Raw genomic sequence first — 20,204 nt, 5'->3', positions numbered from 1 at the left:
ATGGTATTACTATGGTATAAATTTTATATAGAATTTGTATGGTATTACTATGGGTATAAATTTTATATAGAATTTGTATGGTATTACTATGGGTATAAATTTTATATAGAATTTGTATGGTATTACTATGGGTATAAATTTTATATAGAATTTGTATGGTATTACTATGGGTATAAATTTTATATAGAATTTGTATGGTATTACTATGGGTATAAATTTTATATAGAATTTGTATGGTATTACTATGGGTATAAATTTTATATAGAATTTGCTATGGTATTACTATGGGTATAAATTTTATATAGAATTTGTATGGTATTACTATGGGTATAAATTTTATATAGAATTTGTATGGTATTACTATGGGTATAAATTTTATATAGAATTTGTATGGTATTACTATGGGTATAAATTTTATATAGAATTTGTATGGTATTACTATGGGTATAAATTTTATATAGAATTTGTATGGTATTACTATGGGTATAAATTTTATATAGAATTTGTATGGTATTACTATGGGTATAAATTTTATATAGAATTTGTATGGTATTACTATGGGTATAAATTTTATATAGAATTTGTATGGTATTACTATGGGTATAAATTTTATATAGAATTTGTATGGTATTACTATGGGTATAAATTTTATATAGAATTTGTATGGTATTACTATGGGTATAAATTTTATATAGAATTTGTATGGTATTACTATGGGTATAAATTTTATATAGAATTTGTATGGTATTACTATGGGTATAAATTTTATATAGAATTTGTATGGTATTACTATGGGTATAAATTTTATATAGAATTTGTATGGTATTACTATGGGTATAAATTTTATATAGAATTTGTATGGTATTACTATGGGTATAAATTTTATATAGAATTTGTATGGTATTACTATGGGTATAAATTTTATATAGAATTTGTATGGTATTACTATGGGTATAAATTTTATATAGAATTTGTATGGTATTACTATGGGTATAAATTTTATATAGAATTTGTATGGTATTACTATGGGTATAAATTTTATATAGAATTTGTATGGTATTACTATGGGTATAAATTTTATATAGAATTTGTATGGTATTACTATGGGTATAAATTTTATATAGAATTTGTATGGTATTACTATGGGTATAAATTTTATATAGAATTTGTATGGTATTACTATGGGTATAAATTTTATATAGAATTTGTATGGTATTACTATGGGTATAAATTTTATATAGAATTTGTATGGTATTACTATGGGTATAAATTTTATATAGAATTTGTATGGTATTACTATGGGTATAAATTTTATATAGAATTTGTATGGTATTACTATGGGTATAAATTTTATATAGAATTTGTATGGTATTACTATGGGTATAAATTTTATATAGAATTTGTATGGTATTACTATGGGTATAAATTTTATATAGAATTTGTATGGTATTACTATGGGTATAAATTTTATATAGAATTTGTATGGTATTACTATGGGTATAAATTTTATATAGAATTTGTATGGTATTACTATGGGTATAAATTTTATATAGAATTTGTATGGTATTACTATGGGTATAAATTTTATATAGAATTTGTATGGTATTACTATGGGTATAAATTTTATATAGAATTTGTATGGTATTACTATGGGTATAAATTTTATATAGAATTTGTATGGTATTACTATGGGTATAAATTTTATATAGAATTTGTATGGTATTACTATGGGTATAAATTTTATATAGAATTTGTATGGTATTACTATGGGTATAAATTTTATATAGAATTTGTATGGTATTACTATGGGTATAAATTTTATATAGAATTTGTATGGTATTACTATGGGTATAAATTTTATATAGAATTTGTATGGTATTACTATGGGTATAAATTTTATATAGAATTTGTATGGTATTACTATGGGTATAAATTTTATATAGAATTTGTATGGTATTACTATGGGTATAAATTTTATATAGAATTTGTATGGTATTACTATGGGTATAAATTTTATATAGAATTTGTATGGTATTACTATGGGTATAAATTTTATATAGAATTTGTATGGTATTACTATGGGTATAAATTTTATATAGAATTTGTATGGTATTACTATGGGTATAAATTTTATATAGAATTTGTATGGTATTACTATGGGTATAAATTTTATATAGAATTTGTATGGTATTACTATGGGTATAAATTTTATATAGAATTTGTATGGTATTACTATGGGTATAAATTTTATATAGAATTTGTATGGTATTACTATGGGTATAAATTTTATATAGAATTTGTATGGTATTACTATGGGTATAAATTTTATATAGAATTTGTATGGTATTACTATGGGTATAAATTTTATATAGAATTTGTATGGTATTACTATGGGTATAAATTTTATATAGAATTTGTATGGTATTACTATGGGTATAAATTTTATATAGAATTTGTATGGTATTACTATGGGTATAAATTTTATATAGAATTGTATGTATTATGGGTAATTTAATTTGGTATTACTATGGGTATAAATTTTATATAGAATTTGTATGGTATTACTATGGGTATAAATTTTATATAGAATTTGTATGGTATTACTATGGGTATAAATTTTATATAGAATTTGTATGGTATTACTATGGGTATAAATTTTATATAGAATTTGTATGGTATTACTATGGGTATAAATTTTATATAGAATTTGTATGGTATTACTATGGGTATAAATTTTATATAGAATTTGTATGGTATTACTATGGGTATAAATTTTATATAGAATTTGTATGGTATTACTATGGGTATAAATTTTATATAGAATTTGTATGGTATTACTATGGGTATAAATTTTATATAGAATTTGTATGGTATTACTATGGGTATAAATTTTATATAGAATTTGTATGGTATTACTATGGGTATAAATTTTATATAGAATTTGTATGGTATTACTATGGGTATAAATTTTATATAGAATTTGTATGGTATTACTATGGGTATAAATTTTATATAGAATTTGTATGGTATTACTATGGGTATAAATTTTATATAGAATTTGTATGGTATTACTATGGGTATAAATTTTATATAGAATTTGTATGGTATTACTATGGGTATAAATTTTATATAGAATTTGTATGGTATTACTATGGGTATAAATTTTATATAGAATTTGTATGGTATTACTATGGGTATAAATTTTATATAGAATTTGTATGGTATTACTATGGGTATAAATTTTATATAGAATTTGTATGGTATTACTATGGGTATAAATTTTATATAGAATTTGTATGGTATTACTATGGGTATAAATTTTATATAGAATTTGTATGGTATTACTATGGGTATAAATTTTATAATAGAATTTGTATGGTATTACTATGGGTATAAATTTTATATAGAATTTGTATGGTATTACTATGGGTATAAATTTTATATAGAATTTGTATGGTATTACTATGGGTATAAATTTTATATAGAATTTGTATGGTATTACTATGGGTATAAATTTTATATAGAATTTGTATGGTATTACTATGGGTATAAATTTTATATAGAATTTGTATGGTATTACTATGGGTATAAATTTTATATAGAATTTGTATGGTATTACTATGGGTATAAATTTTATATAGAATTTGTATGGTATTACTATGGGTATAAATTTTATATAGAATTTGTATGGTATTACTATGGGTATAAATTTTATATAGAATTTGTATGGTATTACTATGGGTATAAATTTTATATAGAATTTGTATGGTATTACTATGGGTATAAATTTTATATAGAATTTGTATGGTATTACTATGGGTATAAATTTTATATAGAATTTGTATGGTATTACTATGGGTATAAATTTTATATAGAATTTGTATGGTATTACTATGGGTATAAATTTTATATAGAATTTGTATGGTATTACTATGGGTATAAATTTTATATAGAATTTGTATGGTATTACTATGGGTATAAATTTTATATAGAATTTGTATGGTATTACTATGGTATAAATTTTATATAGAATTTGTATGGTATTACTATGGGTATAAATTTTATATAGAATTTGTATGGTATTACTATGGGTATAAATTTTATATAGAATTTGTATGGTATTACTATGGGTATAAATTTTATATAGAATTTGTATGGTATTACTATGGGTATAAATTTTATATAGAATTTGTATGGTATTACTATGGGTATAAATTTTATATAGAATTTGTATGGTATTACTATGGGTATAAATTTTATATAGAATTTGTATGGTATTACTATGGGTATAAATTTTATATAGAATTTGTATGGTATTACTATGGGTATAAATTTTATATAGAATTTGTATGGTATTACTATGGGTATAAATTTTATATAGAATTTGTATGGTATTACTATGGGTATAAATTTTATATAGAATTTGTATGGTATTACTATGGGTATAAATTTTATATAGAATTTGTATGGTATTACTATGGGTATAAATTTTATATAGAATTTGTATGGTATTACTATGGGTATAAATTTTATATAGAATTTGTATGGTATTACTATGGGTATAAATTTTATATAGAATTTGTATGGTATTACTATGGGTATAAATTTTATATAGAATTTGTATGGTATTACTATGGGTATAAATTTTATATAGAATTTGTATGGTATTACTATGGGTATAAATTTTATATAGAATTTGTATGGTATTACTATGGGTATAAATTTTATATAGAATTTGTATGGTATTACTATGGGTATAAATTTTATATAGAATTTGTATGGTATTACTATGGGTATAAATTTTATATAGAATTTGTATGGTATTACTATGGGTATAAATTTTATATAGAATTTGTATGGTATTACTATGGGTATAAATTTTATATAGAATTTGTATGGTATTACTATGGGTATAAATTTTATATAGAATTTGTATGGTATTACTATGGGTATAAATTTTATATAGAATTTGTATGGTATTACTATGGGTATAAATTTTATATAGAATTTGTATGGTATTACTATGGGTATAAATTTTATATAGAATTTGTATGGTATTACTATGGGTATAAATTTTATATAGAATTTGTATGGTATTACTATGGGTATAAATTTTATATAGAATTTGTATGGTATTACTATGGGTATAAATTTTATATAGAATTTGTATGGTATTACTATGGGTATAAATTTTATATAGAATTTGTATGGTATTACTATGGGTATAAATTTTATATAGAATTTGTATGGTATTACTATGGGTATAAATTTTATATAGAATTTGTATGGTATTACTATGGGTATAAATTTTATATAGAATTTGTATGGTATTACTATGGGTATAAATTTTATATAGAATTTGTATGGTATTACTATGGGTATAAATTTTATATAGAATTTGTATGGTATTACTATGGGTATAAATTTTATATAGAATTTGTATGGTATTACTATGGGTATAAATTTTATATAGAATTTGTATGGTATTACTATGGGTATAAATTTTATATAGAATTTGTATGGTATTACTATGGGTATAAATTTTATATAGAATTTGTATGGTATTACTATGGGTATAAATTTTATATAGAATTTGTATGGTATTACTATGGGTATAAATTTTATATAGAATTTGTATGGTATTACTATGGGTATAAATTTTATATAGAATTTGTATGGTATTACTATGGGTATAAATTTTATATAGAATTTGTATGGTATTACTATGGGTATAAATTTTATATAGAATTTGTATGGTATTACTATGGGTATAAATTTTATATAGAATTTGTATGGTATTACTATGGGTATAAATTTTATATAGAATTTGTATGGTATTACTATGGGTATAAATTTTATATAGAATTTGTATGGTATTACTATGGGTATAAATTTTATATAGAATTTGTATGGTATTACTATGGGTATAAATTTTATATAGAATTTGTATGGTATTACTATGGGTATAAATTTTATATAGAATTTGTATGGTATTACTATGGGTATAAATTTTATATAGAATTTGTATGGTATTACTATGGGTATAAATTTTATATAGAATTTGTATGGTATTACTATGGGTATAAATTTTATATAGAATTTGTATGGTATTACTATGGGTATAAATTTTATATAGAATTTGTATGGTATTACTATGGGTATAAATTTTATATAGAATTTGTATGGTATTACTATGGGTATAAATTTTATATAGAATTTGTATGGTATTACTATGGGTATAAATTTTATATAGAATTTGTATGGTATTACTATGGGTATAAATTTTATATAGAATTTGTATGGTATTACTATGGGTATAAATTTTATATAGAATTTGTATGGTATTACTATGGGTATAAATTTTATATAGAATTTGTATGGTATTACTATGGGTATAAATTTTATATAGAATTTGTATGGTATTACTATGGGTATAAATTTTATATAGAATTTGTATGGTATTACTATGGGTATAAATTTTATATAGAATTTGTATGGTATTACTATGGGTATAAATTTTATATAGAATTTGTATGGTATTACTATGGGTATAAATTTTATATAGAATTTGTATGGTATTACTATGGGTATAAATTTTATATAGAATTTGTATGGTATTACTATGGGTATAAATTTTATATAGAATTTGTATGGTATTACTATGGGTATAAATTTTATATAGAATTTGTATGGTATTACTATGGGTATAAATTTTATATAGAATTTGTATGGTATTACTATGGGTATAAATTTTATATAGAATTTGTATGGTATTACTATGGGTATAAATTTTATATAGAATTTGTATGGTATTACTATGGGTATAAATTTTATATAGAATTTGTATGGTATTACTATGGGTATAAATTTTATATAGAATTTGTATGGTATTACTATGGGTATAAATTTTATATAGAATTTGTATGGTATTACTATGGGTATAAATTTTATATAGAATTTGTATGGTATTACTATGGGTATAAATTTTATATAGAATTTGTATGGTATTACTATGGGTATAAATTTTATATAGAATTTGTATGGTATTACTATGGGTATAAATTTTATATAGAATTTGTATGGTATTACTATGGGTATAAATTTTATATAGAATTTGTATGGTATTACTATGGGTATAAATTTTATATAGAATTTGTATGGTATTACTATGGGTATAAATTTTATATAGAATTTGTATGGTATTACTATGGGTATAAATTTTATATAGAATTTGTATGGTATTACTATGGGTATAAATTTTATATAGAATTTGTATGGTATTACTATGGGTATAAATTTTATATAGAATTTGTATGGTATTACTATGGGTATAAATTTTATATAGAATTTGTATGGTATTACTATGGGTATAAATTTTATATAGAATTTGTATGGTATTACTATGGGTATAAATTTTATATAGAATTTGTATGGTATTACTATGGGTATAAATTTTATATAGAATTTGTATGGTATTACTATGGGTATAAATTTTATATAGAATTTGTATGGTATTACTATGGGTATAAATTTTATATAGAATTTGTATGGTATTACTATGGGTATAAATTTTATATAGAATTTGTATGGTATTACTATGGGTATAAATTTTATATAGAATTTGTATGGTATTACTATGGGTATAAATTTTATATAGAATTTGTATGGTATTACTATGGGTATAAATTTTATATAGAATTTGTATGGTATTACTATGGGTATAAATTTTATATAGAATTTGTATGGTATTACTATGGGTATAAATTTTATATAGAATTTGTATGGTATTACTATGGGTATAAATTTTATATAGAATTTGTATGGTATTACTATGGGTATAAATTTTATATAGAATTTGTATGGTATTACTATGGGTATAAATTTTATATAGAATTTGTATGGTATTACTATGGGTATAAATTTTATATAGAATTTGTATGGTATTACTATGGGTATAAATTTTATATAGAATTTGTATGGTATTACTATGGGTATAAATTTTATATAGAATTTGTATGGTATTACTATGGGTATAAATTTTATATAGAATTTGTATGGTATTACTATGGGTATAAATTTTATATAGAATTTGTATGGTATTACTATGGGTATAAATTTTATATAGAATTTGTATGGTATTACTATGGGTATAAATTTTATATAGAATTTGTATGGTATTACTATGGGTATAAATTTTATATAGAATTTGTATGGTATTACTATGGGTATAAATTTTATATAGAATTTGTATGGTATTACTATGGGTATAAATTTTATATAGAATTTGTATGGTATTACTATGGGTATAAATTTTATATAGAATTTGTATGGTATTACTATGGGTATAAATTTTATATAGAATTTGTATGGTATTACTATGGGTATAAATTTTATATAGAATTTGTATGGTATTACTATGGGTATAAATTTTATATAGAATTTGTATGGTATTACTATGGGTATAAATTTTATATAGAATTTGTATGGTATTACTATGGGTATAAATTTTATATAGAATTTGTATGGTATTACTATGGGTATAAATTTTATATAGAATTTGTATGGTATTACTATGGGTATAAATTTTATATAGAATTTGTATGGTATTACTATGGGTATAAATTTTATATAGAATTTGTATGGTATTACTATGGGTATAAATTTTATATAGAATTTGTATGGTATTACTATGGGTATAAATTTTATATAGAATTTGTATGGTATTACTATGGGTATAAATTTTATATAGAATTTGTATGGTATTACTATGGGTATAAATTTTATATAGAATTTGTATGGTATTACTATGGGTATAAATTTTATATAGAATTTGTATGGTATTACTATGGGTATAAATTTTATATAGAATTTGTATGGTATTACTATGGGTATAAATTTTATATAGAATTTGTATGGTATTACTATGGGTATAAATTTTATATAGAATTTGTATGGTATTACTATGGGTATAAATTTTATATAGAATTTGTATGGTATTACTATGGGTATAAATTTTATATAGAATTTGTATGGTATTACTATGGGTATAAATTTTATATAGAATTTGTATGGTATTACTATGGGTATAAATTTTATATAGAATTTGTATGGTATTACTATGGGTATAAATTTTATATAGAATTTGTATGGTATTACTATGGGTATAAATTTTATATAGAATTTGTATGGTATTACTATGGGTATAAATTTTATATAGAATTTGTATGGTATTACTATGGGTATAAATTTTATATAGAATTTGTATGGTATTACTATGGGTATAAATTTTATATAGAATTTGTATGGTATTACTATGGGTATAAATTTTATATAGAATTTGTATGGTATTACTATGGGTATAAATTTTATATAGAATTTGTATGGTATTACTATGGGTATAAATTTTATATAGAATTTGTATGGTATTACTATGGGTATAAATTTTATATAGAATTTGTATGGTATTACTATGGGTATAAATTTTATATAGAATTTGTATGGTATTACTATGGGTATAAATTTTATATAGAATTTGTATGGTATTACTATGGGTATAAATTTTATATAGAATTTGTATGGTATTACTATGGGTATAAATTTTATATAGAATTTGTATGGTATTACTATGGGTATAAATTTTATATAGAATTTGTATGGTATTACTATGGGTATAAATTTTATATAGAATTTGTATGGTATTACTATGGGTATAAATTTTATATAGAATTTGTATGGTATTACTATGGGTATAAATTTTATATAGAATTTGTATGGTATTACTATGGGTATAAATTTTATATAGAATTTGTATGGTATTACTATGGGTATAAATTTTATATAGAATTTGTATGGTATTACTATGGGTATAAATTTTATATAGAATTTGTATGGTATTACTATGGGTATAAATTTTATATAGAATTTGTATGGTATTACTATGGGTATAAATTTTATATAGAATTTGTATGGTATTACTATGGGTATAAATTTTATATAGAATTTGTATGGTATTACTATGGGTATAAATTTTATATAGAATTTGTATGGTATTACTATGGGTATAAATTTTATATAGAATTTGTATGGTATTACTATGGGTATAAATTTTATATAGAATTTGTATGGTATTACTATGGGTATAAATTTTATATAGAATTTGTATGGTATTACTATGGGTATAAATTTTATATAGAATTTGTATGGTATTACTATGGGTATAAATTTTATATAGAATTTGTATGGTATTACTATGGGTATAAATTTTATATAGAATTTGTATGGTATTACTATGGGTATAAATTTTATATAGAATTTGTATGGTATTACTATGGGTATAAATTTTATATAGAATTTGTATGGTATTACTATGGGTATAAATTTTATATAGAATTTGTATGGTATTACTATGGGTATAAATTTTATATAGAATTTGTATGGTATTACTATGGGTATAAATTTTATATAGAATTTGTATGGTATTACTATGGGTATAAATTTTATATAGAATTTGTATGGTATTACTATGGGTATAAATTTTATATAGAATTTGTATGGTATTACTATGGGTATAAATTTTATATAGAATTTGTATGGTATTACTATGGGTATAAATTTTATATAGAATTTGTATGGTATTACTATGGGTATAAATTTTATATAGAATTTGTATGGTATTACTATGGGTATAAATTTTATATAGAATTTGTATGGTATTACTATGGGTATAAATTTTATATAGAATTTGTATGGTATTACTATGGGTATAAATTTTATATAGAATTTGTATGGTATTACTATGGGTATAAATTTTATATAGAATTTGTATGGTATTACTATGGGTATAAATTTTATATAGAATTTGTATGGTATTACTATGGGTATAAATTTTATATAGAATTTGTATGGTATTACTATGGGTATAAATTTTATATAGAATTTGTATGGTATTACTATGGGTATAAATTTTATATAGAATTTGTATGGTATTACTATGGGTATAAATTTTATATAGAATTTGTATGGTATTACTATGGGTATAAATTTTATATAGAATTTGTATGGTATTACTATGGGTATAAATTTTATATAGAATTTGTATGGTATTACTATGGGTATAAATTTTATATAGAATTTGTATGGTATTACTATGGGTATAAATTTTATATAGAATTTGTATGGTATTACTATGGGTATAAATTTTATATAGAATTTGTATGGTATTACTATGGGTATAAATTTTATATAGAATTTGTATGGTATTACTATGGGTATAAATTTTATATAGAATTTGTATGGTATTACTATGGGTATAAATTTTATATAGAATTTGTATGGTATTACTATGGGTATAAATTTTATATAGAATTTGTATGGTATTACTATGGGTATAAATTTTATATAGAATTTGTATGGTATTACTATGGGTATAAATTTTATATAGAATTTGTATGGTATTACTATGGGTATAAATTTTATATAGAATTTGTATGGTATTACTATGGGTATAAATTTTATATAGAATTTGTATGGTATTACTATGGGTATAAATTTTATATAGAATTTGTATGGTATTACTATGGGTATAAATTTTATATAGAATTTGTATGGTATTACTATGGGTATAAATTTTATATAGAATTTGTATGGTATTACTATGGGTATAAATTTTATATAGAATTTGTATGGTATTACTATGGGTATAAATTTTATATAGAATTTGTATGGTATTACTATGGGTATAAATTTTATATAGAATTTGTATGGTATTACTATGGGTATAAATTTTATATAGAATTTGTATGGTATTACTATGGGTATAAATTTTATATAGAATTTGTATGGTATTACTATGGGTATAAATTTTATATAGAATTTGTATGGTATTACTATGGGTATAAATTTTATATAGAATTTGTATGGTATTACTATGGGTATAAATTTTATATAGAATTTGTATGGTATTACTATGGGTATAAATTTTATATAGAATTTGTATGGTATTACTATGGGTATAAATTTTATATAGAATTTGTATGGTATTACTATGGGTATAAATTTTATATAGAATTTGTATGGTATTACTATGGGTATAAATTTTATATAGAATTTGTATGGTATTACTATGGGTATAAATTTTATATAGAATTTGTATGGTATTACTATGGGTATAAATTTTATATAGAATTTGTATGGTATTACTATGGGTATAAATTTTATATAGAATTTGTATGGTATTACTATGGGTATAAATTTTATATAGAATTTGTATGGTATTACTATGGGTATAAATTTTATATAGAATTTGTATGGTATTACTATGGGTATAAATTTTATATAGAATTTGTATGGTATTACTATGGGTATAAATTTTATATAGAATTTGTATGGTATTACTATGGGTATAAATTTTATATAGAATTTGTATGGTATGGTATTATTACATAAACTTGTTGCTGTGATAGAAATTCGATAGAAAACCCATAGAAAATTGATATAAAACATAAACCTGTTGCTGTGATAGAAAATCGATAGAAAATCAATAGAAAATCGGTCTGTCAGTTGACCCTGCGGGCCAGCCCCAAAACTCCCTGCTGTTCTCGAGCTTGTTGAGCTCGAAAACATTATTGTGATTACATTTCCGAGCTCTTTGAGCTCGCAAATACTTTTGTTTGCCATTGTTTTGTAAAAAACCATTTTTTAGAATTTCCTTCTCCCACGATATCCCGCGAACGAATTAACCGATTTTGATGGTTGAGGTGGCAATCGACGAGTTTTATCAAGTTTTGAAGCTGTTCAAATTTTGAAATCGATTTATTTAGCCGTTTTTGAGAAATTTCAAAAATACCAAGGAAAAAATTTTTTTTGAATTCTTTCGTCAACGGTTTCTCTTGAACGAATAAACCGATTTCGATGGTTGAGGTGGCATTCGACGCGGCTTATAGAGCTTTAGAGCTGATTAGATTTTGGAATCAATCTATCGAGCAAATCAAAAGTTATCCAAATAAAACATTTTTGAAAAAATTTTATTTTTGAAATATCTCTGAACGCACCCTACCGATTAATCTCAAATCTTTACGGCTTCAAGACATTAACAAGCCGCGTCGAATGACACCTCAACGATCAAAATCGGTTCATTCGTTCAAGAGTTATGAATATTTACATACATACATACGTACTTACGTACGTACACACATACATACACTCGGACATCATCGTGAAATTAGTCAGGATAGCTTCCTAGGACCTCGAAACGTCGACATCTGATGGAAATTCGATTTTCGTAAATCGGACCGAAACCAATAACTTCCCGAATTTTTGAAAATCCACAATTTTCTTAGCGGGAAGTTTAGAATAGAATTATCGCCAGTTGAATTCTCTGGAAATCCCAGAGAAATTCCATAGAAATCTCAGAGAAAATATGGACCCAGCACTCGGTGTTGTAAAAAAAAGTAGAATTATCGGCAGTTGAATTCTCTGGAAATCCAAGAGACATTACCTAAGTAATGGACTTAATTTTTCTTTTAATTTTCGAGGAACCCTATGGGGTGTAGCCCTGGTGCTAAATAATTAAAAAAAATCCTGCGGATTAATTGTAATTGATAAATTAATAAAAGAAATGACAGTCCGACTAGTCCGAACGTCTTGATCAGGTTAATTTTTTTTCTGTAATTGAATAAAAACTAAAAAAATAAATATAGTTAATAAAGTCGATAGAGTTGATTACCTTGTAAGCGGTAACGATTTAAATGTCAGCCGTTTAATGAAGTTAGAAGCGACGTAGAAGGTATAAGGTATCATCGATGTCATTAAATAGTAGCTCGGCATTAGTCCGAGCGATGGTTTCAATGTATGTGCGTGTATACAAACATATCGGGAAATTTAAAATCCCATCAGGACGAGCCAGTAGAGAACATCCGGTCGATCTAGTTTCAGTTTCATATTAGCTCGCTCTGGCTGTTCCGCGATGAAAGCGAAGACTACTCGATCTCTATAAGTCCGACTTTGGATGAATAAAATGATACTGGATACATCAATCTGGAAAGTATCGAGAGTAAAGCAATTAATGTCCATTAAATTGAAGCTTTTATATTATGAGAAAACGGGAAATTGAAACCAATCACTTTTAACTATCGTCATTTACTCATATCATTATATACATATATAATAACAATAATAATAATCGTGTCTTTATTTCAGTTGACCTGTGCCTCGAAATTTTTAATATTATTTATAATTGCGTGTTTTATGTTTTGTAAGCTGACCCACATGTCACGTCAGATTAAATACCACCTGTATGTTAATAAACATATAACAGTTTCAATTACATATTTAATATTCAACACCAAATTAATGCCCGCTCGAAGTCTTTTTCAGAGCGGGCTCCGAAAAAAAATTCAAACCCCGTGAGTTTAAAATTCCATCGATCAATTAATGAAAAAAAAATTAACGCAAAGCTCCAAAAAAATTTTAAATCAACTGAAACGTGACAAATAATTTGTTTAAACAAAAAATATTAATGGGCCATAAATGCGGCAACAAAGTAATAAATATATAATTTAAAATATAAAACTTGATTAACAATTATCTATTACATCGTTTAATTAATTATAAGTGTGTTATAACGAGACAATTATAAATGATGTAATAACTCAATAAACTTGTATAAATATATATATAAATATAAAAAGTAAGTATAAATAAGGTGTTTGTACATTCACCTCTCGACCAAAGTCACATTTGCGTATGCAAAGTAAAATAATAAAATTTCTTCCTCTCTCTTGAGGTCTTTCTGAGCCGCATAAAGAGAAAGACGCATCGTCATCCTTTTTCAGCCGAGGAGAGAGTCCTAGTGCAGTGGATAGCGTAATGTAGTCTAGTACACCGTAGCATTAGAAATTGCGACCCCCTACGAGGCGATATACGTGCTGATCCACTTCCTGATTTTTTGAAGACGTCCACCCAGCAACGTCCACTCCTATCCCGCTCTACTCTCTATGCCTCAACTTCTCGGTTCGTGTCTGCATCACCTGCGAATAGCACACACACACACACTCACACACGATCAACATAAAATGAAAAAAAAAGCAGGCGTGTTTTATACTGGACACAAGTTAAACTAGTCGAGTCGTGGACTCGCTATCAGTGCAGCATCTACGCCTTGGATTGTGCTAGCTTATAGCTTCTATACATAACTTAACTATACTAATGCAGTTTCTCGAGCACTATAAATAAAAATAAAGAGAGATTTAACACACAGTTGACTACTTACTGCACAGCTATACTGCTGTACGTGTAAATATGCGTGCATGCTGCTCCATTTTCCATTTCGATGCCGGAGAGCTATCAAATTAACACGTTCACTGGAGAAAGATCGTCTGTTAATCTCCTATAGACCCGGCTGTAGCTTTTACCGCTAAATAAAGCTGAGATTAAAGCTTAGGGTTTAATGTTGTGGTTACTGGCGATAGTCTTGGTTGTCTTGGTTATAATGTGGCTTCCGGTTTAAGATCGAACCGTCCGAGCCAGCAGAATACCAGCTCACAACAGAGCCTCACATATTATCAGAAGAGAGACACTGCACGTATCGTTTTCATGCATGCTCGTTAATCCCGAACGACTTTTCCAATTCTACAGTTCCTGACTTTTATTTGCGGCTAATTGAGGCTAATAGCCACCAGCGTGCTCAATAATAAAAAATGATTGTTGTTTGTTTGTTTTATTAAAACAACTTCTCTATTGATGATCGGTTCGGTGAAATTGTTAATTTACTGTTAAATTGTTTGTTGGGTTCTAAATATATTTTAAATTTAAAATTCCCGACCCTGAATCCTGAATGACTCGAGACTCCACACCCCTCGTAATTTTTATAATTGTTGGCATTCTTTGAGATCGACACGTAACCTCGAGTGTTATATCCAGTCGGTTTTGGAAAGTTGGAGATCATCTATCTTTGTGGAGGCGCGGTGCTGTTGCTGTTGCTGTTGCTGTTGTATTTAACCGCTCGGAGCGATATGTGCTCAAGGATCCCTCGAAATAAATGTTGAGATAGAGTTTGAGATTGAGGTAAACCGGCGGTGCAACGCGTCGCTTATTCGTGGGAAGGATGAGAATAAAAGTTTATCCAAGGTCCCTGCCGGAAGTTATATATATTTAGTATCATTGATATCAGTATCTTTTATGCAGACGCCTTGGACATCGGCTATTAATGCACAAAATAGAAATCTCTTTATGTTATTTACTTAAATAAAAATCGCAAGGTGATTACTTATGCTCGAGGTGAACAGATTAACGTCAACATCCATTTGCGTCTCCAATAATTATCTCCACTTTTGTATTACTCGGATAGACATTTTTATTGTTTATATCCATGATCTATCTCCTCAACTGTACAGAGGAAAAAAATTGTCGGCTAATTTTAAAATTTATCTTAAATTCTGAATATATTTAAAGTTATTTTAAAAATTTCCGATGAATAGTCGGTTGAATAAAAAGCAAAGCCCAGTTGTAAGGCGAAGCAAACTCATAGCTCGACGACAACAATTTACCTGGAGACAATAATGTTTACACATGGTAACATCGACAATGAATTTAATCCAATAAATTCCGAGTACAATGGACTTTAATGTGTCTTTAGTTATTTTTTGTTATCGTGAATAACCGCCGCGGCGTGAAACACTTGGACAAAATACATAACGCGGCAGTTTCTCGAGTCCAATTGTCCGTTGTTGTGTGTCAGAGTGCACTGGGAACAAAGCAACAAAGCCCTGTGTTAATATTGAGACCGAAATAAATCGGGAGACGGCGAATATAAGGAAAAGTTTTTTTAAAAAAAGAAATACGCGTGATTGCGGAAGTGTTCGGGCGATCGATATCCCGATGGTGATTTCCTCGATGGGGAACGGGATCGACGATTCGATCGAGAAATTTAGATCCATGCGGATTCGTCACTGATCCAGTTTCTTCACTTTTTATTTTATTTATTATCTTTTTCTGTCTGCGCTGTCTACTTTCCATAATAGCGACTAGTTCATAATTTATATTATTATTGAAATTACACGCGCCGCAAAAAAGATAATTTTATAAGCTTTGAGTCTCTACTTTAACATACTTTTTATTAAATTTATGGAAAAAATTATCTTGTCAGCTTGTATATCAAAAATTTCAGAATTTTCAATTTTTTGTTTTGGGCTGTAACTTTTGAGGAAATTTTTTTAGCTTCGATTTATTGATTTTATTGAAAAACTCAGACTTTTTCCGATCCCTAGAGGGGGTTTTCAAGCTTTCTATGACTTTCATTTACTGAATTATGAAAACTTATATCGAGCCCAAAAATCCTACTTTCCAAAATCGTCATCAAGCTTTTTATCATAAAAAAAAAAAAATTGATAAAATAATTATTTAATGATAGCAAGTACTGTTAAATGTTTACGCAATAACAAATACTGTTAATTAAAAGTATTTGCACATGAGTAGCAAGAGCATGATCAGCAAAACTTCAGACCTGTCTGTTGTCGTAAACAGAGTCGTTAAACCAGGCCTCGACACATTCACACATTTGTTTCTCTACCTCACAATTACCATAAAAATAAAAATAATAATAAAAAAACTGAGAAAACAAAAGGAAAATTTTCCGATTTATCTAAAATTCCTCATGAAATTATTCATAACAATTATCTATCTAAACAATAACTATTGTCGTAAACCGATCCGAGTTGGTCACGACTCGAGATAGTTTCGTAATTGATAAAGACTCCTGAGAAATTGATAAGTGCACATAATTACGATAATAGCAGTAGCATTATACCTTTTGTGAAGAAGCCTCTATAACAAAATAAAATAAAATATAATATTATAAAAGATGTGCTCAGTCCAGATTCTCGCATTCCTCTTTACTTGTACTTGTGTACTCGTAACCCGACAGAGTCTGCTCAGCTTATCTTCTTTCATTTCATTTATTTCTATTCTCTCGTCCATTCTTACGTTGCCTCGATTATTATTATAACAGTAGGCTGGACAACGAGTAGCATTAAACCCACTAGTAGTTGTTGTTCTTCTTCTTCTTCTTTTTCTTCTTCTTCTTCATCTTCTTCTTCTTGTTGTATAGTCACCGTGTGGTGTCCTGCAATCATAACGGTACTAAATTCATTCCTTATTCAGATGCTCTACTATTATACTCCCATAATTATTTTATATATATTATTATTCTATTTATCATGTTTTATAGAAATATTTACAAGCAATAAAAAAAAAAAAAAGAAAAGTGATTAATTAAATTAATTTAATTTAAAATAAAATGTAAATAATAAATTCAGATTAATGTCAAAAAGTGTGAATTAACAAGTACCAACACACTCTTCTTGGCTTTTTTATTTTTTTTTTATCAGCTTGTCGTCATTAGTCAAGTATCGGCGGTGTCATTAGTCTCGGAGTTAAGTACCGATACAGAAAGGATACCACTGAGTAGAGAATAAAAGTAACTAAGTATAGAATAAAAGCTAAATAGATTAAACACTTGATTCGGAGATTATAAATATATAAATGGAAAAAGCGATGGTTCGAATTATAAAACTGGTTTGACGTCTCATCAAACACTCATCCTACAGATCAAACTGAAACCTAAATTAAATCTAAACTTCCCGCCTTATTTATATTATTATTTTCATCTAATTAACTACCCGTAATTTAATTATAAATTTACCCAGCGTTTTAAAATGCTTTTAACGAAATCTCAACATTAGCGCCGTACTCTCTAAAACTAAATAAGTGAAAATTTCACTAATTGAAATAGTGATCTTAAAATTCACTACAAAATTAGTGATTTTGAATTAGATTCACTAATTCATTAGTGATTCCCCGGATTCTACAATGATTACTAGTGGTGCCTCGCTTAAGGACTTTTTATTCTGTCATAGAATTATCAAATTCAGGGCAAAATTAATTACGATAATTTTTAAATACAACTGAACAGTAGTAATTAAGGTAAGTTAATTAAATAAAACCTAATTTAGTTGCTAAATAATACATCTTGTTATTTTTTAATAGCTTTATATTTTTACTCCAACTTTTTTTACCGAACCTTAATCAAAACCATCATTGACAATAGAATCAGGTTATGAGTATAATTATGATATAAATATTTACCATACGAAAATAATTTTAATTGTTAATTTAGTCGATCAAGTTGCTAAAAAAATTTTATAATCAATTACAAATAATAATAATAATAATAATAATAATATTTTGATACAATATTATTAGCAACGATAATATATTTCCAAATAAATCCTCGTCAACAAGTGAATTAGTACATTTTTGACTAATTCAATCAGTGAAATTTTCACTAATTCTATATGTTGTTTTTTTCACTAATTCAAAAAGTTAATAGTCACTAATTCATAGTCGTATACTTTGGACAATTTAGATTAGTGAATATTCACAAGTAATTAGTGGTTTTTCACTAATTTAGTTTTAGAGAGTAATTTACATCCTACCAAATCCATAAAACCCATAAATTAGACCGTGTAATACCAAATAATACAACGTAAAATATATATAAGCTAGTAAGGAAGAGAGTATTCACACACGCGATTTAAAACCGCGGGTCAGCTGCTTACGCTGTCCGTCGAATGCTGTTGCGTAATCCCGGCGATTTAGTGCATCAATTTTTTTTCTACCCATACATACATACATGCACACATATGTACATAGGTATTTACGTACTTAGGTAGGTACATTGGTGTAGATTGGTATGTTTAAGCTGAGTAAAGGCTGTGGTCGTGATATGTACATGCGATGGCGCAAGGGAAAACGCGGCATGGACCACGCCGATGATTTTATACATTACAAATCCCTACATAACACTACTCTACTTTTAAATGTATGTATATGTAGTATAGTGTAAAAGTAATCCATATATTTAATAAGGTGGATGTAGATGTGGATGTATATCTATAGAGCACAAGTTGTGTTAGTCGGGCGTGGTCCCGGTGGCCATGGAATGCGCTCACTTTCACCGAGAGACGCGAGAGAGCCAAGTTAACTCTTTTTATTTTAATCAACAAGGATAAATGTATACATTGGTCTTTTATTCGTCTACTTGCGGATATACAAACACGCAGATCACCTCACCTGGACCTTTATTTTATTCTATTTATCAGTAGGTATTTTAAATTACCGTATGCCGTATGGAGCATAACGTGTGCCAT

The 20,204-nt window shown here is 25.6% G+C and overlaps 1 long non-coding RNA gene across 1 annotated transcript in view; it reads right to left on the bottom strand.

Moving 5' to 3' along the window:
- The window catches only part of LOC130668007 (uncharacterized), a 34,326-nt gene extending 18,601 nt beyond the window's left edge, over positions 1–15,725 (bottom strand). Inside the window, exons 1-2 of the long non-coding RNA XR_008989943.1 lie at positions 14,718–15,725; positions 13,724–14,034 (exon numbers count right to left, since the gene is read on the bottom strand). This is a non-coding gene — a long non-coding RNA (uncharacterized LOC130668007). The remainder of the gene's footprint in view (positions 1–13,723; positions 14,035–14,717) is intronic.
- Positions 15,726–20,204: the final 4,479 nt, after the last annotated feature.

The sequence above is a fragment of the Microplitis mediator genome, chromosome 5, assembly GCF_029852145.1.
Source record: "Microplitis mediator isolate UGA2020A chromosome 5, iyMicMedi2.1, whole genome shotgun sequence".
Lineage (NCBI taxonomy): Eukaryota > Metazoa > Arthropoda > Insecta > Hymenoptera > Braconidae > Microplitis > Microplitis mediator.
The sequence above is the reverse complement of the archived record's forward strand: the minus strand, read 5'-3'. Positions and strand labels throughout refer to the sequence as shown.